The sequence below is a fragment of the Nelumbo lutea genome, chromosome 2 (assembly GCF_056320005.1).
Source record: "Nelumbo lutea isolate HS-2025 chromosome 2, American lotus-T2T, whole genome shotgun sequence".
NCBI classification, from domain to species: domain Eukaryota; kingdom Viridiplantae; phylum Streptophyta; class Magnoliopsida; order Proteales; family Nelumbonaceae; genus Nelumbo; species Nelumbo lutea.
The window spans coordinates 103,891,333-103,915,273 of record NC_142685.1 but is presented as its reverse complement, the minus strand read 5'-3'; the positions used below and the strand labels follow the sequence as shown (position 1 = coordinate 103,915,273).

General features: G+C 34.3%; 1 long non-coding RNA gene and 1 pseudogene across 1 annotated transcript; one reads left to right on the top strand and one right to left on the bottom strand.

The window, feature by feature from the left end:
- Nucleotides 1-9,186: 9,186 nt before the first annotated feature.
- Nucleotides 9,187-13,455, top strand: LOC148872453 (ABC transporter G family member 26-like; annotated as a pseudogene).
- A 1,695-nt stretch (nucleotides 13,456-15,150) lies between these two features.
- On the bottom strand, nucleotides 15,151-15,986 carry LOC148872452 (uncharacterized). Its single transcript, XR_016107484.1, has 2 exons — nucleotides 15,719-15,986; nucleotides 15,151-15,641 (listed from the first exon to the last, which is right to left on the bottom strand). It is a non-coding gene; the product is annotated as an uncharacterized LOC148872452 (long non-coding RNA).
- Nucleotides 15,987-23,941: the final 7,955 nt, after the last annotated feature.

Sequence of the window (23,941 nt, the reverse complement as noted above, 5' to 3'; positions counted from 1 at the left end):
ATTATCTTTAAGACATGATAGTATGTGATGGGGCTAAACAACTATTATGCACCAAAGCAAATCTGTGTATTTATATATGACATGTATTATAGAGTTGGGTTCAGGTTGCCCAAGGGGTCAACCCTAATTCAATTCAAAGTAAAGTTGGGTTCAGGAATTTCAACCCTATTCCTAACCCGAACATCAGCCTGGCTCAACTCAACCTGACTTTTAAGTTGCAGCCTTGTATATGTGTTGTATGGGATAAAATTCTAAAACATAATACTGTATTTGGTTTGATAAAAGTAAGAGAGAAATAGAAATTTGAAGTTAAAGTCATAAGAATTTTATGAAAGTTTTAACCTCCATTTTCTGTTTTTCTCTTATCCTATCAAACCAAACAGAAATTCTTATTAAAATACATATAATCCTCCAACACCCAGTCCCATAGTACTAGTAGATTTCATCTCAGTATTCCAACTCTCCATTTTACTTCAAACAGTTCAACAGTAAGAAAAAATAGATTGGAGACCTTCAAAAAATAATTTAATATCACACACATAGAAACCAACCCTTCCGGAAGAAGAAAACCCTAGCTGGAGGGAAATCTCTCTCCTCCCAATGCCTCCCGACAGAGAGAAAAGTGAACCGATCACTCAAAAAACATAATAAAATTTGGACTCACATAACTACTGTGGTCCCCAGCTCCTATCTAACAACTAATATAAAACATCTACTCAGAAAATATCATAAAACTAATTGATCTTCAACAGTTTTCAATAGTTATTGCAATAATGTTTTTTGAAAAATGTATTAATTTTAAAAAGTATTTCTTAAAATTTAATAATTTATATTTTATTGTCCATTAAAAGTTAATCACAATTCATTTTCTTTTATTTTCAAATATAATTTAATCAATAATTTTCTAAAAATGTTAGACTTTATCAATAATTTTATGAAAGTGAAATAGTTTATCTTTTTTTTTCAACAATTTTCTAAAAATGTAATAATTTTTTGACAACTGAATTATTGATATTTTATTTTTCAATATAAATTAGTCAAAAAACTAATTATGTTTTAATTTTTGGTAAATTATTAATTTGTCATAATTAATCAATATTAATTTACAGAAATTAATTTTTATTAAATTGATAAAAATAATAATTTTCAACAAATTGTCATAATTAACCAATATTAATATACTGAAATAATCCTTTTTGGTAAATTACAATTTTTTATTAATTAAATTTTTGTTAAATTAATTTTACAAAATTACCGAAACTAATCTACAAACTTTAGTTACCAAATTTACCTAGAATAGTATTTCTAAATTAGTTACGAAACTGAAAAAAAAAAAAGAGCTTATCACAATTAATTACAAACCTATCAAAATTAATTTTTCCAAATTCACCAATATTAATTTTGTAAATTAACAAAATTGTATTATATTAGTTTTCTCTAAGATTACTTCTAACTTGTTCAAAGAACACTGATCATTAAGGACCAAAGTTTGAACCTTTCAGTTCAGGTGTGTTCGGTTTGTTATAGAGTTCCGTTTTCATAGCATCTATCCATTGCAAAGAATCAACAAATTATCTCTCTCTCTCCTCAATCGACGCATCAAGCCTTAAGGCCCTTAACACCAAAGGTAGGGAACCCTTGAAATTTCTCACAACGATTCCACTCTCATCTTTCATGTTCATTCATCGTAGGTAAGGCCAAAAGCTCTAGGTCCATCCTATCTTTCTTTTCCAACTAAATTCTATTGTTCTACTATTACTATTTTTCCTTTATGTATGAATTGCAAATTCTATAATGTATTATTTTAATGTGCTTTTGCTATTATTCTAAACTAATATATTGTTTGCAACTCTGTCTAGACTTTTTTGTTCATAAAGCTAAATTTAGATGATTCATGTCATGAATATGAAGCAATTACTCTTCTTGATGCACTTTAAGTTATATTTGGTTTGATAGGTAATAAGAAGGAAACAAAAAGCTGAGAGACATCATAGGCATTCAATCACTAGAGAGAGAGAGAGAAAAAAAGCCGATGCAAATAAATATTTTATGGATTTTTAAAAATAAGTTTGTCATTCTCAATATAGATCTTTCTTCCCATCCTCACACAGACACCATCATCATGGCACCACACAAAAATCTATCTATGTAGCTATTCCAAAATTTATGATAACTGAAAGACAAGGTATTGAATATGCTTCGACCAATCAAATTGTGCCCTTTAACATTAATCTACATGAGACTCCAAAATCTTCATTGTAATTTTAATATTTATTTCATTTTATTATTTTAATTCCCTAATTAACGATACCATCTCATTGAATCACTCGTAAAACCTGGCCCTTTCCTAAAATTTCTCTTATACTATCTCTTCCACATATTTTTTCTAAAGCATCTCTTAAATATTATCTTACATCCCCAATGGACTATCTAACCTCTCTCTCTCTCTCAATCTCTTTCCACTAGGGATTCGAGCTGACCCGAGCTGAATATCTGGCTATTCGAGCTCAGCTCGGTCATAAATTATTAGGCTCAAGCTTGGTTCGAACTAGTGACTTGAGCTTGAGCTTGGCTCGAGTCAAAAGGTAGGAAGTTCAAGCTCGAGCTCGGTTGCCTCTGATTGTAAAGCCGAGGTGTTGATATGAGATGCAAAGCCAAGGTCTCCCTCAGCTGATGAGGTACTGAGCAGAGGTCTCCCTTAGTTGTCGAGGTACCAAGGCAAGGTCTCCCTCAGTTGCCAAGGTGCCGAACCGAGGTCTCCCATAGTAGCTGAGGTTTCGAGCTGAGGTCTCACGAGCCTTACGAGCCGAGCTATATTAAGCTTGAGCTTGGCTCGATTAGCAAACAAGCCCATATGGTAGGCTCGAATTCAGCTTCAAGCTCGATTTAGACCAAGCTGAGCAAATCTTTTCATGAGCCGAGCTCGAACAGCTCAGCTCGTGGCCACCCCTACTTTCCACCTTCCCAATACAGTGTATAATTTAAACTTTAAAATTTTAAATAAGATAAATAAAATATATCTTATATGCTAATAAGAAAAAGTAGATAATAAAATAAGATAGATCATAAAAGCAAAGTAATAAAAGTTAGTAATTGATTATAAAATCTTATTATAATTAAAATAGCGGTAAAAGGCTTAAACAAAATAGGTCTTTTATCCTTCATTTTCTTCCAAATTTTCAAAATATACCTTGAAAACTCATGTGGATTATTAGCATACTAGTAAAAAATGCCGAACAAAATTTCTAATCTAGCACAATCTTATTAATGGCAACGGGTGATGGACTACAAAGAGTAAAGGTATATAAGACTCGGGGTGTAAATGGATCGGATCACGATTTGATCCGATCCAAAATCTGATCTTATTTTGATGGATTGAGATATACCCTCATTGGATTTTCAAATCGGAATTGCCCCCATCCAATCCAAAGAGATTCAAATCTGATCTTATTTTGCAAAAGCAAAAGCCAAGAAGAAAGACAAGAAATTAGCACATGTTTCTCACTCATTGTCCAAAGATGAAGTTTTTGAAGGACCTAGAAATGGAAGACCTGATACCAGTCTAGACCATCTGATGTGAGTTCTTGTACCAATGAACTTATTCGTGCAAAACAAATGGCCTTTAAGATATTTAAACCACAAAGTGAGATGGTCATTGACAGTCTTCATTGGTTGATTACTGCATGGGAAGAATGGAAAGAATTAGTAGTTGTTGTGGGTGTTCACTTAAGCCTCAACTTTGTAGTGAGTAGATATCATTGGAAATAAATAACCCTTCCCTCATCTCTCACTATTTACCATCATACTTGTATTAAACTAAGATTCAATAACTCTTATTCTACTTATTCAATGACTTAAACATTAAACATAAACACACTATAACTAGACAAATAAGACCCTACCATTGGACTCCATAGGAAAATACAAACATATCCCCAATGTCCAAAAATACGAAAACACAAAATTTCACAAAATTCCAATTCTGACTCTTTAGCTTCTACATTAGACCAACTCCTTTGGTACAAACTGATAGGACTGGTCATTTTTTATTTGTTTAAAAGAAATATAAAGTAGAATTTGATTAAATATGAATCCGATCTAGTTTTGCATGATTTGAACCTAAGCAGATAACCTATATCTGATTGGCCGGATTCAAATTTCAATTTATGTGGCTGGACCCAATTTGAATCTGACCCGATAAAACCATAGACCCAAGTATAAGTCTATGAAGAATGAACTAATGATGGGATAGGAAAAGTTTAAGGAATATTTTAGGACTACAAAAAGTGTTAAGAGGGGTTAGAAAGGTTTTAGTGTGAAAATAAAAGAGATCTAAAACAAATTGACAGAAACCAAACGTCAGTTCTTGGTGATGGCTTTCTTCTCCCACTGATGGGTCCAATGTCTAATCCTTTTCCTTGGATGATAACTTGAATAGAGCCCGGGTTCCATCTAAGATCTCCTTTTTCTTGTAGATTGTGATTTCTGGCAGGATTCTAATGATTGACCATCTCATTCATAGAGGGATGGCTATTGATTATGTTTGTTTGCTATGCAACCAAGCAGGGAAGTCAATCAACCACATATTCATACAAAATGATCCATCTTGGGGTGCATGGGTGTACATTCTAAGTCTTTTTAGTAGGGTTTGGGTGATCCTAGAAGATTACATATGCTTTTATCTGCAAGGAATAAACTTGTTCAACTGGAACAAAGTGCAGTTGAACCCTAAAAGGTATTGCCCACAGAGTGGTTGAAATGAAATCACATAATTCAGAATTGTAATGATAATGAGTGCTCCTTGATTGAACCTGAAGCTACAGATAATACAAAAAAAAAAAAAAGAAGGCGTTAACATCAAGTCCAAAAATGAAGATAAAATAAGCCCATGGAATTGGCTATAAAGATGGAGTGAAATGATTACAAACCTAAAGAAATGGGTTGGCGTCAAGCTCAAGGATGTTGTGGATGGAACAGTGGTAAGGGATGATGACAGAATATGATGTTGAAAGTATGGGAATGTGAAAGTTGAGACTGTGTTTCCTTAATTAATTCTCTGTAGATCAGTAACACAACCATATATGAATATCTGGGACATGAGATATCATAGCCCAATCTTCACCTGTATTGATTGAGCATCTTTCCTCTAATTGAGGACATTGCATAATTTGTAGATTTTGTAGTTCTGTTAGGTGCTGCATACCATCAGGTAAAGATGACACATTAGGACACCACCAAATAAGAAGCTGCCTAAGGGATTTGAGGTATCCCAGCTCCTCTGGCAGCCTAACCAACATCGGAATATGGTTAACCTCCAAATTTTCAAGGGATATAAGACCTCCAATGCCCTCCAATGAATGTAACCCTGTACAATATTCAATACATAGCGTAGACAGTTTTGTTAGACGATTCATCCCTTCAGGTAGAGATGACAGATTGGGACATGTAGATATATGAAGCTTTTCAAGGGATATGAGGTCTCCCAACTCCTCTGGCAGTCCAACTAATTTTGGCATATCATCAATCTCCAAAACTTTTAGAGCGATAAGACCTCCAATGCCCTCCAACGAATGTAACTCTGGACAATTTACAAGTTGTAGTATTTGTAGTCCTGTTAGATTCCACATACCTTTAGGTAGAGATGACAGATTGGGACACTGCCGAATTTGAAAATCGCGAAGGGAATTGAGGTCTCCTAGCTCCTCTGGCAGCCCAACCAATTTCGGCATATCGTCAATCTTTAAAATGTTTAGGGCTATAAGACCTCTGATCCCCTCCAATGAATGTAATTCTGGACAATCTGCAATCTGAAGTGTCTGTAGTTCTGTTAGACACTGCATACCTTCAGGTAGAGATGACAGATTGGGACATTGCTGAATTTGAAGTTCTTGAAGGGAATTGAGGTCTGCCAACTCCTCTGGCAGCCCAACCAATTTTGGCATATTTCTAATCTTCAAAATTTTTAGTGCCATAAGGCCTCCAATTCCCTTCAATGAATGCAACTCTAGACAATCTGCAATCTGTAGTTTCTGTAGTTCTGTTAGACACTGCACACCTTTAGGTAGAGATGACAGATTGGAACACTGACTAAGACAAAGCTTCTGAAGTGATTTGAGCTCTCCCAGCTCCTCTGGTAGCTCAACTAACTTTGGCATACCTTCAATCTTCAAAACTTTTAGCATTACAAGGCCTCCAATGCCCTCCAATGAATGAAACTCTGGACAGTCCTTGATTTTTAGTTTCTCAAGATCAGTAAGGCACTGCATCACTGCTTGAGGACACAATGATGTCAAACTCTTACACTTTGAAATTTCTAAAATCCAGATACAACTCAAGCCATTCATCGCCTCCTCTGGAAAAGACTTTAGGTCTTCGCAGTGGGTAATTTGCAAAAGTGATCTCCTTACTTTAGGGCAAAAAGAAGTAGAAGAGGAATTTGTAATTGTTGCTGTTGGGATTTGATCTACTGTCCTGTTCTTCAGTATTAACTCTAATAGTTTGGCACTATAACCATCTAGTTTCACTTGTTCACCAGCTGGCATACCCCAAGGCTCTGCTGCATCATCATCATCATCTATTAATATTGACCAATTCTCCAAATTAGGCATGTCCATGAGTTGGAGATGCTTCAGGGATGGGAGGAATCCTTCTCCTTTTCTCAATTTACTGATAATATTCTTGAGGTTTTCCAATTTATCTAGCAATAGAACCTGGAGAAATGGGAATGGACCTAATAATTCAAGACATTCACACCTCAAACAGTCCTTTAACTCAACTTTCACTAAATTTGGGAGCAACGAGGATTTAATCATCCAAGAAGCATCTGGTTTCAGTTCTTGAACATTTGGGAGCGACAAAGATTTGATCATCCAAAAAGCATTCAGCTTCAGTTCTTCAACAGCAGGCATACCCCATGGAATACTTTCCAATTTAGGACAGTTTATTATGCTCCATTGCTTGGGAAGTAGAGGGAACAATGATAATGATTCTTGTGGCTCTGCTACACCATCATTAACATCATCTATTACTAATGACCAGTTCTCCAAATTAGGCATATGCATGAGTTCAAAATGCTGTAATGATGGGAAGAATGGTTCTCCTTTTCTCAATCTACTGATAATGTTCTTTAAGGATTCCAATCTAAATAGTCTTAGGACCTGGAGAAAAGGGAGTGGACCTGAGAAACCTAGAGATTTTCAGCTAGCACAATTCACTAAATCAACTTTCACTAGATTTGGGAGCAATGACGAATTAATCATCCAAGAAGCAAATTTCATCCCCCTATATCCCTCTATGATCAACTTCTTTATATTTTGATGTGGCTGCAATTGCTCCAATACATTTTCCTCCTCTATTGGTGCTACCTCATTATTCCCATACAAAACCCACAATGCTACCTCATCCGGAGCCACCGACGGTGTTATTACCCCATTATTCCAATCCAAGGGCCACCATGTTAATTTCAAGGATCAAAGATGTGGCTTATCCTTCAAGTTTGCTTCCTTGGAACCCATTCTATCTCTTACATGTCTAAGTCCCCAAATAGTAAGCCCACCGATGAGTTGGTTCAGACCATGCAACTCCTTGATATGTTCCCCATGTAGCTCAAACCCACTGTCTACTATCATCCTGATTATTGCAGTTACATTCACTTGGGAAGGATGGATCCTGAACAAAGAAATGGAAAAGAAAGCCACCCAAAAGCCCAGATCCGAATGTGCATATGTACCCTATTACTGCAATCATGAACATGTCAATTCATATGAGATAGTAGGCTTTAAGTACTCTTTACCATAAGATAAAATGGGTCAAGCGTAGTCAGACCTGTAGCAGTCTTAACTTTTGAAAAAGCCGTTGACACTAGAAAAGCCAAGGATATTTGCAAATTTACGAAGATGAAGAAGAAGGCAAACTGTATGCTGTAGTCATTGAGCGTGAAGAACTTTAACCCTGCGAGTTAAAGAAATCAGTAGAACCTGAAAAGAAACCCAAGCAACAAATTAAAAATGAAAAAGGAAAATCCCCATCTGATTGCACTTTACCCATCAATGAACCAAAGATCACCAAACATAACATGTAAGCTGATGATATGAAAAGAAAATATGCATAAGAAATCATCCAATAGGGACCATCCCCAAGTCCATGCATTTTCATCATGATTCTTAGATTCAGCTCCTTCTTGTGAACAAGAGATGTCAATATTACCTACACCAAAAGGAATTCTTGAGAAGAAAATAACTTTTAAAAAACTTAAAAGGTTAAAAATAAAATGAAATGATGACAACTAATTTAGAATGAAAATACACCATAGAGTTTTAAAGTGTTGGAATTCACATATGGGTGGTGTATACTGATTGAAAGGGACTTGTATGCTGATTGGAATTCACATATTTGTAATCAGAAGATCAGCATTTTAATGTGTAACCCTACCTAGATTCAAATAGCAATCTAGACTAGATATGGAAAGTCAATCCATAATCCAACATGAATGGGAAATGATTGGATATCGATACACCCACTGATCTGGATAGGATCTCAACCTGGATTCAACTAGGCTTTTTATATTTGGATTTGGATACAGTTGCATCTGCTCAAGATCTAATCCATTCCATGTACTAGCAGCAATGCATATTTCTCAACCAAATTCAACAATTGTGATTTTTTTTTGTACTGCAAATATGTACTGACCTCTCATAAATATATGTACTGACCACGTATATTTAACATAAACATTTAATTCCTCACAGATCAGGACAGTTAAATAGCCAATCAAGACAACAGTTGTACTAGGGGTGAAGTAAGATGTTTGAGACTTATCGATCAAAAATGGGAAAAAAAAAGGCATACTTGAATATGGCAGGGGCTTCTCTATGTTTTCCCACCAGAATCCCGCTCATTATATGGGTGACATCAAGATAATCATCAGTGAGGGGCCCAATGTGAAGTTCACTGTTATCCTCTGAGGAGTAGACAAGGTAAGCCACACCGTCATCATCTTTGAAAATCGTCCTGTCCCTTCTGTCAAAACCATGGGGCTGCATGTTGTAAAGGTACTCAAAAGGGCCTATTGGAGAATTGCTAACAGCTACACCCGCGGATGCTTTGGTGTAGTTGAGTGATTAAGTAATCATGCCCATATAAATCTCCACTCAAACCTTTCCCCATATATCAGGCCACCGAGGCAAAATGAGGAACAGATTTCTCAGTTCAGCCCTCTGTGGCTTCTTATCTGTCCTTGTATTCTTCTCTGAACCCTCTCATCATCAACCACTTCCACCTCTCCCAAACCCAAGACTCCTGACTACCTACGCAACTCTCCAGGCATGGAAACATGCAATTCTGTCCGACCCAAAGAACTTCACTGCAAACTGGTGTGGTCCCCATGTCTACACCTACACCAGAGTGTACTGTGCACGGATGACCCTCATCTATTCCTGCACTGGACTCATTTCAGATAATTATCCAACATTCCTTGCACTAAGAATGCACCCAGAGATCCAAACCTTCTTCTTCTAATAACTAGCATTATATATGGTATTCAAAGGAAATAAGCACTTTACAAATCAAAATATAAGATAGAAGCATGAACAAAATCCCACAACATTTCTGCAAAAAGAAGCATGCTCTTCAGCTTCCTTAGTATTGGTCTTATGAGGGTCTGTAGATAAAATGTTCCAGAGATTTCAGTTTTGGGCATTCTGATATTCTTGTTTACTGCCTTTCTTTTTGACTGAGTCCATAGCCAAATTGGACATCCATGCTGTCATAAGAGAATACAAAAGGAAAGTGTTCCAGTTGAAGGATGAGAGTTGGACATGAATGGTGTTTTTTATTACTGTTGATTTGATTAATTGTTTTAATCTTCTTTCTTTTCTGTTTATTCATTAGCAAGTACTGACAGTGGATGTGTAAAACAATTAGGAAAGTTGGTGGATGGTTGAGATGCTAGTGAGTAGCGACTGGCTTGAATTGCTGGCCTGCTTAGCAGGACTTGGTGGATGGGTTAACTTATCATGGCACAGGGATAAGGCCTCAACAAGTGTCTATAAACTGGTGATAAGGCTATTCCGTTCTAGGGTAGTAGACCAGACTCACCACCTATAGAAATTAGAACAAAATTTGTCAGTCTATAGTCAAACTATCAGCCTACAGAAATTGGTTCCTGTGTTCACTAGGGTCAGCAATGCTTAGTATATTTTCTATCTATGTTTAGCTGATATTAGCTATAATAAAAGTACTGATTTTTTAGATTGGTTAATATAAGTATATATTTGACTTGTGATTTTTTTCCTTTTAGCTAAAGGTGTACAATCCACTCAGAATTTAATCAATTATAATTATCCTTGAACACTAGAAATTTGTATTTGTGATAAAAGCTGGATTCTTGTTTTGATCTGCCACAATTAATTTTTTATATAATTATATATTGTAAAAATAAGGTATAACTATCATGTTCCAAGCACCCCTTGAGGGCAGATAGCCTTTTCTAGCCAAGCCACCACTAACAATTTACAAACTCCATCATTGGAGAATTAATCCTCAATACTTCTAAATTCTATCCACCCCTGCCTCAGTGAGGCTACTGGCTTAACATGGTGTTCACTTGAACCAAGGGGACCAATTGGGAAAAAGGATCCATGTGGAAGAATGACAAAACTTCAGAAAGGGTACTAAGCTGACCTTGATGAGGACCATCATTTGGGGCTAGAACTAGCACCAACCCCATAGGGTGTATGCTTCACTAGTTCACTTCAGGTTTGAATTTCTGACACACCAACACTAATTCACGTTTGACTGGTTAGATATGCCTGACCACTGAGGCCTTTCTAGCCTAACAGAGCTCAACTAGATTGGGGCCTCCTTGCCTCTATGTCCAGAGGCAAACAGGTGGAGTCTTTGCTATGTAACCTACTCCAGCCAATTTCCCAGTCAACTGACAACGACGACATTAGGCAAATATAACTTGTGATTCACAAATATTTACATAAAAGTACTATTGTGATCAGGACTCAAGGGTCTTGATTCCAAATATATAACAAGGTGCCAAAAATGCTCAGACGGGCTATCCCATCAGTTGTCAGCAGTTGAGACTAATAGCTCTATACTTATTACACATAAAAATTTAGATGCAATTGTATGTTTTCAAATATTATTTCATGTCAATACTTCAAGTTGAAACTTGAAAGCTAAAACTCATTGCTTGTGTCGTGCCATGTGTGCTGCTATAATCGGCATACAAGTCAACTCAAATAATTGGCCTACTGTTGCATGAAAAGAAAAAAGCCATCGATGCAGAAGACTACTGAACCAGAAAATTGCTCAAACGCTTGCTTAGAAAACTATTCTCCATTTCTTTTTTCCTTAATGGATAAAAGAACAAAGTGATATTAGCTGTCCTTATTTGATGGAGAGAGAGAGAGAGAGAGAGAGAGAGAGAGAGAAATCATACTTCAAATGGGGAAGTAATTTAATACCTAAATGTATTCTCTTCATCTTACCTTATCAATATAACAAAATAAACAAAACTGGATGAAATACATACAAGTGAAATTTATAGAACCATTGGAAGACATAAAAATCAAAACTCCCCAAAGAAAAAGGTGATACAATATCATCCAGAAACCCTGTGAAGGCACACTTGAAGGTGTGGAATATAAGGTAAAAAACAGGCACACTTCCTCCAGAAACCCTATGAAGGCTATGATGTCTCAGTTGAACTTGGTCCAAGAGAACTACAAGCACATTTTGAAGGGTGCAACAGGAAGCATAGGCCCTGGAGAAATCCTTGCTTTGATGTGAACTTCAGGTAGCGGAACGACAACCTTCCATATAATCCGGCTCTTAAGAGGAGGTTAGCCAAATTAGAAATCTTGTCGCAGCTCAGGTCAATGATTTAATCTATTTTTCATGTGTATTAGTTTAATTCCAACCTTTGGGGTCTGTCCCAGATGAACTGATCCAGCTCAGCTATCAGCTTAGCTATATAATCACCATAATCTTTTATATGAAGACTGTATTTTATATAATACTGGAGAACACTTGAATTTACAGGATCGGATTTGTAACCCAAGATGATGTTGTCTTCCCTCAATTAAAAGTGGAAAAAACCTTGGTTTTTGCTGCATTTCTCAGACTTCCTAGCAACATGAGCCAACAACAGAAGTTTGCAAGAGTAGATATGATTGTGAAGGAACTAGGCCTTGAGAGGTTTGTATGAGGTTTCTAATGCAATTAGATCTAAATTTCTCCATTGAAAATTTGTGATGAACACTCATGTTATAAGGTCTAAGATTAATTAGATGAAAATGAGGCTTGAATGTGTATGAAGTGATTTACATGATTACAAGTTCTAATGAGTAACTGTGACTGCCCTCTCTTTTTCATCATATATGTCGCCATACAAGAATAGGAGGAGCATTTGTGAAAGGAATATCAGGAGGCAAAAGGAAAAGGACTAGTGTTGTTTATGAAATTCTTATGGATCCCTCATTGTTGTTGCTTGATGAACCCACTTCAAGCCTTGATTCCACCTCTGCAAATAAGCTTCTTCATATTCTTCAAGGAATTGCTAAGGTAACGTTTTCTCTTTTATACTTCCTAGAACTGAAGCTTGCTAGAGAGGAGGATGACTACTCTAATGGTTGCACTCAGTGGATCCATAGGCAGGAAAGACAATTATCATTACAATTCATCAACCTTCAAGTAGAATGTTCCACATGTTCAACAAGATTTTGCTCATATCAGAGGGATGTCCTCTGTATTATGGGAAGGCTAGAGAATCCATGGAGTACTTCTCATCATTGAGGTTTGCACCTCAGATAGCCATGAACCCTGCAGAGTTCTTGCTAGACTTGGCAACTGGGCAAGTTAACGACATAAGTGTCCCAAAAGACTTGGTGACAATTTCTATAATATTTGGTTTTTCATTTCCGTTTTATGAGTTACAACAGCAGTGACTAAAGGACATTAATGTTGCTTATCTTGTGATGAAATATCAATCTATCAGTATGTACAATTGAAGTACAAAGTCTGGGTGGAACCTAAAGAAAAAGCAGAGAACCAATGGCATGGAAAAGATACCACAGCACCTTCAGTTAGCTATTCAAGTTAAGGAGTGGACCATGAGTTGGTGGGAGCAGTTTATAATATTATCAAGGAGAACATTTAGAGAGAGATACAGAGGTTACTTTGACAAGCTAAGGTTTGTGCAGTCCCTTGCTTCTTCATGACAATATTCTCTCAGTACTATTGATTGTAGTATAACAAGCCAAGTAAGTAGAGAACCTACAAATAATTTAACTGGGTCGTCATCTGTCAAGTCAACAACTAATCTGATCTAATTCTGTACTTAGGGAGCAGGGGAACTCGTTGCTGATGCTGTTTTAAGCATCAAAAGAGCTGGGATGATTGCCTCTTTGGTCCTAATGTTGTTTCTCCTCACTGGAGGTTACTATGTCCAGGTACTCAATCATACTTATATCAGCAACAGTAAATGAAAATTTCCATAACAAAGAAATATAGAAAAACTGTGTTCCAGATAAGGAAATAAATACCTGGAGTTGACATTTTAGATTTTCACCAGCATTTCATTCAGACATTTTTTTTCTTTCTATTATTTATTTCATTTCTTTCTTTTGTGTTTTTTGATGCTTTTTATTTTGGTGAACAGTCACTCAAACCTATCATGTTTTTGGAAATATATGGACTAGGGAGAGGCTAGATAAATAATTTAAACCTGAATGAACTATATTCAATTACAACCCTGAATAAGAAGGAAATTAGAAAGGAAATAAATCTCTATAAAAGGTAAAGATCTACCTCAGAAAGGCAAAATTTAGGTACAGCAGAGTGGAAGAATAAAATTCAGGCTGCTGAACCCCGCTGATATGAGGAACCCAGACAACAATTACATTATGCCTTATAAGAGCTATAAATCTAGATCAAGTGCTTATTGAGAGGGTGTTCAACATCTAGGTCAGCTTTCAGTATTTTACTTCTAATAAAACAGACCCACACATTCTTCAAAAACAGTGTTTTTTAAGGAAAGAGACATTTGGAGAAACTAAGGCCATTTGGTAACTTTTATACTTTGCATTATACCAGCTTTTTTGTGAGGGAAAACTCTTTTCAATTTTTGAAAGATATCTTTATCATCTATGAGAAACTTCTCCAATGTGACCTTGTTTAACACTGCTTGTTCCAAGCCTCAAAGGAGGGGGGTTGTGTCAGCCTGTCGGGTTGAGGCTCATTCCAAAAGGTATATAAGGTAGTCTTGCCTTGAGTCTCAACTTTGAGGCTCATTCCGAAAAGTATAAATAACACACTTGCATCACTCTTTGGGGAACCGTTGAGAATGGCTAGACAGGGGTGTTTTTGGTTTTGGGGGGTAAACAAGCCTTATACTAACAAGTAGTGATTTTCTTTTTCATGGAGTTACGAAATTCTCAATTCAATTTGGAATAAAAACTTCAACTCATATAAGAACAATTGCTTATGCAATTTGCATTATCATCTAGTGAAGTTTTTACTCCTGGTCCAAGGGTATTGCGACACTTGTCCTAGTGAAATCTCAATCATTCTAACCTTTATCAAGGACATACTAAAAATGATTGTTGAGCACCAACTTTTACTTTTGTCACAAAAAACATGTTTGCTCTTCTACTCCAGGAATTAGACTCTTTAGGATGTTGTGGTTCTCAACATGGGATCCTAGTTAGCGTAGCTCTATTGATGCCACAAGAAGTTGAATGAAAGCGGAAACCCCACACTTCAGCCCAAGTTTCACAATTTGTTGGTATTTCAAAGGATCTTTAAAGATATGAGACAATGAAAGATACTCATAGTTATAATTATTTATATGGAAGAAATATAGTTAAAATATTAATTATTAGTATAGATAAACAATGCATTGGTTCAGCTGAGTGCAAAAACTCTCACAGGATTTTGGCAAAGGCTAAAATTAGATATCTAATTCAGGACTTCATATTCAAAGTTTAATCAAGATCAGGATTCTGCATTCGCGAAATTTACCTCGGGCCTGGTGGTGCTGACACCTCCAATTGCAAAGCTGGAGCTTGGATTCAGAGGTGACAAGCATCTTTGGCCGTGAGATGCATTATGTTACTTTGCAAATGCATCATACAAGAAATAAGGCTATAAAACACATCCACTCCAATTGTTTGTAGTAAAATCAAACTAAAACAATCAGCATTTAAGGTAAAGAGTTAGAAAATTATTGAGTGGAGTAAAGTTCTCCACTCACTAAAACATTTTCTTATATAAAACTGCAACTCCAAATACAACCACACATGAAACAGTGATTACAGTTTTCACCATCGTCTTCCTCATCTCTTTTATCTCTTCGAGTATTTCTCTCATCAAATCCTTCAGTTCCCTAATTTCTCTCTTCACTTTCCCAATTTCTCTCTTCAGTTCTCCAATTTCTTCACCAATTTCTCTCTTCAGTTCTCCAATTTCTCTCTTCACTTCCCTGAGCAAATCCTCGTTTCCCTCCTTTATTTTGTTTTCAATGTACTCCATTTCTTTCATCGATGTTTTCCACGCAGCATATTGTCTTTTCTCAGCTTCTTCAACTGATTCTTTGACTTCCTCTGTTTTGTCATGGATTTTCCTCCCCAAATCTGCAACTCCAAATAAACAATAAAATAAGAGAAAGAAACCTAAGTCAAATGAAAGAAATAAAATATATTAGTGTTACCTCCCTTTGCTCCAGTGGCTCCCTCTCCTGCTTCTGTTGCCATGAAAAAAAAAATGTAAGAGAAAAAAAAAAGCTTGAAAAGAAAGAAACGTAGAGAGAAATAGAGCTTAATGAAACGAGAGAATGGTAAGGTAGACATAATAGAGGGACTCATTTTATAAGTAGTTGTGGGCTCTTGTTTGAAAACAGATCGGTTCGTTACGTTTAATTTAGTTTTGCCAACCGAACTGGTACTACCAATTTGTCTATTTTATTAACTGAATCTGATTGAGATGCATATAAAACTAATGTTTTAAAAAATGATTCGGAACCAGAGTCGTTCTAGCCACGATTATCTAGGTCGACGGCTGTGAGTAGAGGTGTAAAGTGGTCCACACTTTGTGCAGGTCGTGCCATGCTGGCCTGCAGGTCGTCACGGGTCGTGCTGCCCTCCCTGATGAAAATTTTGGGGGTCGGCCCGACACGGCCCGTGGGTCGTGCTAGGCTGTGCATCGAGCCAAAGCTATTTATTTAAAACAAATTGACAAAAAAACTTAAAATTTTAATTTTATATGAATTTTGTGTATAAAATTGCTTATATATGTAATAATTAAATAAATTAGTATAATAAAATTAAAAAATATTTATTTTATTAATATACTATGTACTATATATTATTATATAATTATAATTTATATAATATTATATAACTATATATAGAATATATAAAATACATACATATATATATATGGGTGATGCTGGGTTGGGATATGAGTTAGGTTGTGTCGGCCTGCAGGCAACACGACCTGCTCAGTCGTGTCGTGCCGTGCCATGCATGGCCGAGCTGCGGGCGACATGGCCCGATTTACACCTCTAGCTGTGAGCATTAGGAAAACGGCTCACCTAGGTTGGAAATAGAGTCACCATCCATTATATATGAAAATGGAGGTGATGGGACCTCCAAGAATGATTTTCAAAACCGTTTGGTTCTAACAGTGACTCCAAAACCAGTTCGAGTAAGACTCGGATGGGAGAGGAAAGAAGTTAGGCACCCCTCTCCCGAGTCCAATTGGTGGGGTCCACATGGGATTTCGCAATAAGCACAAATTAGAGCAAACAAACCATTGACCAAGAAGTAACAGAAGGGGTTAGAAGTAACAGAAGGGGAATGGGTTCAAGATCTTATTACCAATAAATTTGATAATTTTGTAAAATTATTATTTTATCAATTATGGTAATTTTAGAGAAATTTAGTATAACACAATTTTATTAGCTTACAAAATTAATATTGGTGAATTTGGACAAAATAGTTTTGATAATTTTGGTAAGTAATTGTGGTAAACTATTTCTGTTCAATTTCGTAATTAATTTATATATACTATTTTTGGTAAATTAGGTAACTAATGTTTGTAGATTGGTTTTGGTAATTTTGTAAAATTCATTTGTCAAAAATATTAATTAATAAATATTTTGTAATTTACCAAAAAGATTAATTTTCAGTAAATTAATATTGGTTAACTATGAAAAGTTAATAATTTCTCGAAAGTTATTAATTTTTGAAAATAAAATATAACTAATTTGTGAACAAATTTATTGAATAATTTATATTGAAAAATAAAATATCAATAATTGAATTGACAAAAAATATTTAAAATTATTGCAATAATTGTTGAAAAAAATTATTTCATTTTCAGAAAATTCTTGATAAAGTATTACATTTTTTGGAAATCATTGATTACTTTATATTAGAAATATTAAAAGCTAAAGAATTTTGATCAATTTTTATTGTAAAATAAAGGATAAGTTATTATTAGTTCAGAAAATTTTTGAAAACAAAATATTGATAAATTATTACATGTTCAGGAAAATTATTAATTAATTTATATTGGAAAATAAAAGATAAATTATTATAATATGAAAAATAATTATAGAGTGATCGCAAAGCTTACTGGTCGTGACTACAATAACTGAACAGTGCTTATAATTCTCGTGGCTACCCCTAATTGGACTAGACTCGGACCTTAATTTTTGTTGGACTAGACCCAGAGCTTAGATGCCAATCCCATGTCACAGATGGACCCCTTTTGTGATAAGAAACATAATTTTATAAAACAAATTTGCATATAAAAATTATATTTTTATAAAAACATAATTTTATTGATTTAAACATTATCATAATTAAGAAGATGTAAATAGGAATAGTTTTTGAAGCCCACATACAATTTTAAAATCCAAAGCTAGACCTATAGCCATGATCGATTCCTGGGTCAAACGGTCCAACCTTCTAGTTTAAAGCCTATAAATGGTTTTAAGGTCCAAAACCAAACCCAGAGCCATGATCGAATCCTGGGTCAAACGATCCAATCTTCCAATCCATAGCCTACATATGGTTTTAAGGTCAAATGGTCTAACTGTCTAGTCTAAAACCCAAATACAATTTTAAGGTCCAAAACCAAACCATAGCCTACGTACAGTAGTTACACTAGTGGCAATAAAAATGGAGTGATATGTAAATTCTAGCTTTCATCTCAAGGAGTTTAGGACTAAAAAGTATGAAATCTCACAATTCTTATCTTATTGCCAATTGAGTTGGCCAAAATGCAAAGAACATTTGTGCCTAGTGGACTATTTTGTTGAGAAATTTAACTACTTTACCACTACATTAGTCGTGGGCTAAAACTTTGAATCACAACCCTCAATGTATTAATTTTTATTACTTTACTTTTATGATTTATCTTATTTAAAATTTTAAAGTTTAATTTATACAATGTATTTAGAAGGAGGAGAGAGAGAGAGAAAGGGTTAGATAATCCATTGGGGATGTGAGATAGTATTTAGAGATGCTTTAGGAAAAATTACGTGGAGGAGATAGTTTAAGAGGAATTTTAGGAAAGGGCAAGTTTTAGGAGTGATTCAATGAGATGACATAATTAATTAGGGAATTAAAAATATTAAAATGAAAAAATGAAAAAAAATACAATGAGGATTTGGAGTCTAATGTAGATTAAACTTAAAGGGGATAACTTGATTGGTCGAAGCCTGTCCAATACAATGTCTTTCAGGTATCATAACTTTTGGATAAATAGATATATATATATATATATATATATATATATATATATATATATAAATTTATTTTTGTGTGGTACCATGATGATTATGTGTGTTTGGGGATGGGGAACAAAGATCTATATTGAGAATGACACACTTATTATTAAAAATCCATACATCGGCTTTGGTTTTTCTTTACCTCTCTCTAGTGATTGAATGCCTATAATGACTCTCAGCTTTCTGTTTCCCTCTTATTTCCTATCAAACCAAATATTTCTTAAATTGCATCAAGAAGATTAATTGCTTCATATTCATGACATGAATAATGAATTATCTAAATTTAGAACAAAAAAGTCTAAATGTAGAATTGCAAATGATATATTAGTTTAGAATAATAACAAAAGCACATTAAAATATTCATTATCAAATTTGCAATTCATATATATAAATGAATCTTAAAAAGGAAAAATAGTAACAATAGAATAGTGAAATGTAGTTGGAAAAGAAAAATGGGATGGGTCCAAAGTCTTTGGCCTTACCTACAATGAACGAACATGAGAGGAGAGTTCAGTTGTGGTGAAAATTTTCAATGATTCCTCTACCTTTGGTGTTAAGGCTTGACGCATGCCTCAATTGAGTCTTGGAGAGAGAGAGAGAGAGAGAGAGAGAGTCCAAAAATTTGGGATGGGTCCAAAGTCTTTGGCCTTACCTACAATGAACGAACATGAGAGGAGAGTTCAGTCGTGGTGAAAATTTTCAATGATTCCTCTACCTTTGGTGTTAAGGCTTGACGCATGCCTCAATTGAGTCTTGGAGAGAGAGAGAGAGAGAGAGAGAGAAAGATCCAAAAAGTGAGGTATGTCTATTTACTTCATATATAATATTTATTGACTGTTTACAATAGATAGGTGCTAAGAAAATGGAACTAAATAACAATCTGAATACACTTGAAATGAGACATTCAAAATTTTGGTCCTTAATGGTCGGTGTTTATGAACGGGTTAGAAGTAACGGAAGGGGAATGGGTTCAAGATCTTATTACCAATAGATTTGATAATTTTGTAAAATTTTTATTTTATCAATTATGGTAATTTTAGAGAAACTTAGTATAATACAATTTTGTTAGCTTACAAAATTAATATTGGTGAATTTGGACAAATTAGTTTTGATAATTTTGGTAAGTAATTGTGGTAAACTTTTTCTGTTCAATTTCGTAATTAATTTAGATATACTATTTTCGGAAATTTGGTAACTAATGTTTGTAGATTGGTTTTGGTAATTTTGTAAAACTCATTTGCCAAAAAAATTAATTAATAAAAATTTTGTAATTTACCAAAAAGATTAATTTTCAGTAAATTAATATTTGTTAACTATGAAAAGTTAATAATTTATCAAAACTTATTAATTTTTGAAAATAAAATATAATTAATTTGTGAACAAATTTATTGAATAATTTATATTGAAAAATAAAATATCAATAATTGAATTGACAAAAAATATTTAAAATTATTACATTTTTAGAAAATTATTGCAATAATTGTTGAAAAAAAATATTTCATTTTCAGAAAATTCTTGACAAAGTTTTACATTTTTAGGAAATCATTGATTAATTTATATTAGAAATATTGAAAGCTAAAAAATTTTGATCAATTTTTATTGGAAAATAAAGGATAAGTTATTATTATTTCATAAAATTATTGAAAAAAAAATATTGATAAATTATTACATGTTCAGAAAAATTATGAATTAATTTATATTGGAAAATAAAAGATAAATTTTTATAATCTAAAAAATAATTATAAAGTGATCGCAAAGCTTATTTGCCGTGACTACAATAACTGAACAGTGCTCATAATTCTCGTGGCCACCCCTAATTGGACTAGACTTGGACCTTAACTTTTGTTGGACTAGACCCAGAGCTTAGACGCCAAACCCAAGTCACAAATGGACCCCTTTTGTGATAAGAAACATAAATTTATTAAACAGATTTTCATATAAAAATTCAATTTTTATAAAATCATTATTTTATTGATTTAAACATTATCATAATTAAGAAGATGTGAATAGGGATACTTTTTGAAGCCCACATACGATTTTAAGATCCAAAGTCAGACCTATAGCCATGATCGATTCCTAGGTCAAACTGTCCAACCATCTAGTTTAAAGTCTATAAATGGTTTTAAGGTCGAAAACCAAACCCAGAGTCATGATCGAATCCTGGGTCAAACGATTCGATCATCCAATCCATAGCCTACATATGGTTTTAAGGTTGAATGGTCTAACTGTCTAGTCTAAAACCCAAATACAATTTTAAGGTCCAAAACCAAACCCAAGCATAACAAATTCCTAAATCAAATGGACCGACCATCCAATCTAAAGCCAATATACAATTTTAACGTCCAAATAGAAGTAACTTCAAATAGTTGGGCAAGCAATGGATATAACACAAAAAGATTGGGTAAAATTTGTAGATGGACCCTTTTACTTGGAACGTTGTATTTTGATTTATCTATAGTACAACTAGGAATGGCAATGAGTGAGGCAGAGCGGGGTTTGGATTGCCCCATACCCAATCCTAAATTCAAATTTTCTGCCCCATCCTCGCCTTGAACCTTGAACCTGGATGGCTAAAAATCCTAACCCCATCCCCGCCCTAGTAGTTTGATTAAAGAATAATCTCGATGAGAGAGTACGGAGGTTCCCGTAAAATCATAACGCTTTATTTTATTATTATTATTTTATTTGTTTTTATTTTTAATAAACATAGCATCTTATTTCTAACTTTTTACACATCCCCGATTTGTTCATGGCAACATGCCAATACCCCAATCCAACGTCTTCTCTCAGGTTTTTATGTCTATCCCACTCCTACGTCCTTCCATTATCACTCTACCAGCCCATGTCATTGTCACATGCCCTTCCTTTTATTTCTCAGGAAACGAAACTAGAAACTGTGAAGATACCATTAATGAAATAGTACGGACCAAAAAGGAGGTGAAAGATATTTGGAAGAAATCATCTCTTCTTCTTCTTCTTCTTTTGGTGAGACCTATAACTGATGAATACTATGATTGGTTTGGGAGGAGACAGGGAAGGAAAACCAGCAGTAAAACGCCTAAAGCAAGTCACAATGTTAGGGGTTATTAAAGAAAACCAAAAAACCGATCGAAATCGAATTGAAAAATTGGTTAACTAAATCGATCAGTTCAGTTTCAATTCGGTGTTTTTAAATAACCAAAGGTATCGGTTCTATTTTGGTTAACCAATTCAAAAACCAGCGGTTATTCGAATCAACCGTATACATGTTTTTCTATATAATTTCCATATATTTATGTATATTATATATTTTTTATATATTATAAATTAATAAATATGTATTATATATAAATATATATAATTGTAATATATTATATATAATTTATTATTTAAAATATATTATTTTATTATATATTTTTATAATAAATATTATAAAACCAAAAAATTGACAAATCGAACTGTTAGTTAACCAAACTTGTCAACCGGTTAACCAACTAACTTCAGTTCAATTCCAATTACTAGTTTTCCAAAAACCAATATTACCGGTTCGATTCACAATAAAGGCCCATGGTTCAGTTGAACACCCCTAGACCTAGACAATGCCACTGCAAAACTGCCAATACGACCAACTATTAACTAATAGTGTCACATTGTTGACCCTCTCCATTACCGCATCAAAAATCACAACTGACGACAATGTTACTATTCTCGCCTTTATGTCAGTACTATTGGAATTGGGGGGAGTTCGGATCTCCTGCCCAGTCTAGGGGGGTTAGTGTGTTGTGGGTAGAGTTTGTGTGGGCAGGAGAGATGGGTCTCAGGCTTCCCACTTTTGCCTCAGTATCGGTGTTATTTGCATGCTTCAATAATTTAATAATTTATCTTATTATTTTAGTTAATTAATTTTTGACAAATGTAAACATTTTCAAAATTTTTGAAAGTTTGATAATTTATCTTTTATTTATCAATAAAAATTAATCAATAAATTAATTATCTTTTATTTTCCAATTTAACTAATTCAATAATGTTCTGAATATGTAATAATTAATTTTTTGAAAGTATATTAACTTTCAACAATTTAATGAAAATATAATAAATTACTTTTATTTCCTTAAAAATGAACCATAAATTAATCAAAATTAATTACCTTCTTTCTTATAACATAAATTAATCAATATATGTTTAAAAATTCAACAATTTTATATAATTATTATTTTTAAATACAATAATTTATCTTCTTTTTTTCCAATATAAATTCATTAATATTTTTTTCTGAAGATGTATTAATTTATCAATATTTTTTTCTCAATGAAATAATTTATCTTTTGTTTTAGTAGGAATCTGCTGAATTAAATATATATATATATATGAAAGAAATTAGTTTCTTGAAGAGAGAAGGAAGAGAGAAGGAGAAGTAGTGAAGAAGAGAAGTTGAAAAGAAAACAGAGCAATAATCTGACCGCCCCTTGCTGGAATGTCCATGTATACCTCCTCCTGTAAGTCACCATTGAGGAAAGCATTTTTGGCATCAAGCTGGAACAAGGGCCATGAATAGGTAGCTGTTAGAGATAAAAGGATACGAATTGAACTCATCTTAGCTACTGGTGCAAAGTTTTCCAGATAATCAAGACCATAGGTCTGAGTATACCCTTTTGCTACCAACCTTGCCTTGTACCTCTTTATCTTGCCATCGGCCTTATACTTCACTATGAGTACCCATCAACATCCGACTGTCTCCTTGTTTGGGGGGAGATCAACTATTTCCCAAGTTTGGTTTTTGACCAAAGCATCCATCTCATCATGCATGGCTGTTTTTCACTCAAGCTTGGAGAGAGACTCAATAACATTCATGGGTATAGACACAGAATCCAGGGAACAAAGAAAACCACGGTAGGAGAGTGATAATGCATTGTATGAAAGATGATGTGAAACCCAGTGGGCTATACACTTTCTCTTCCCCTTACGAAGTTCAATGGGAAGATCAAGGTCAGTGGGATTAGCTGCAACAATGGTGTTAGGGACAGAAACATTATCATCAGAAAACATAACAGGTTCAGGCTCAAGAGGAATACCTAGAACTATATTTGCCAAATCTGGAGTTTCAAAAGGACTAACAGAGAGTGGTGTGGGTTGAGGATGTGTGGAGTCAACCATCAT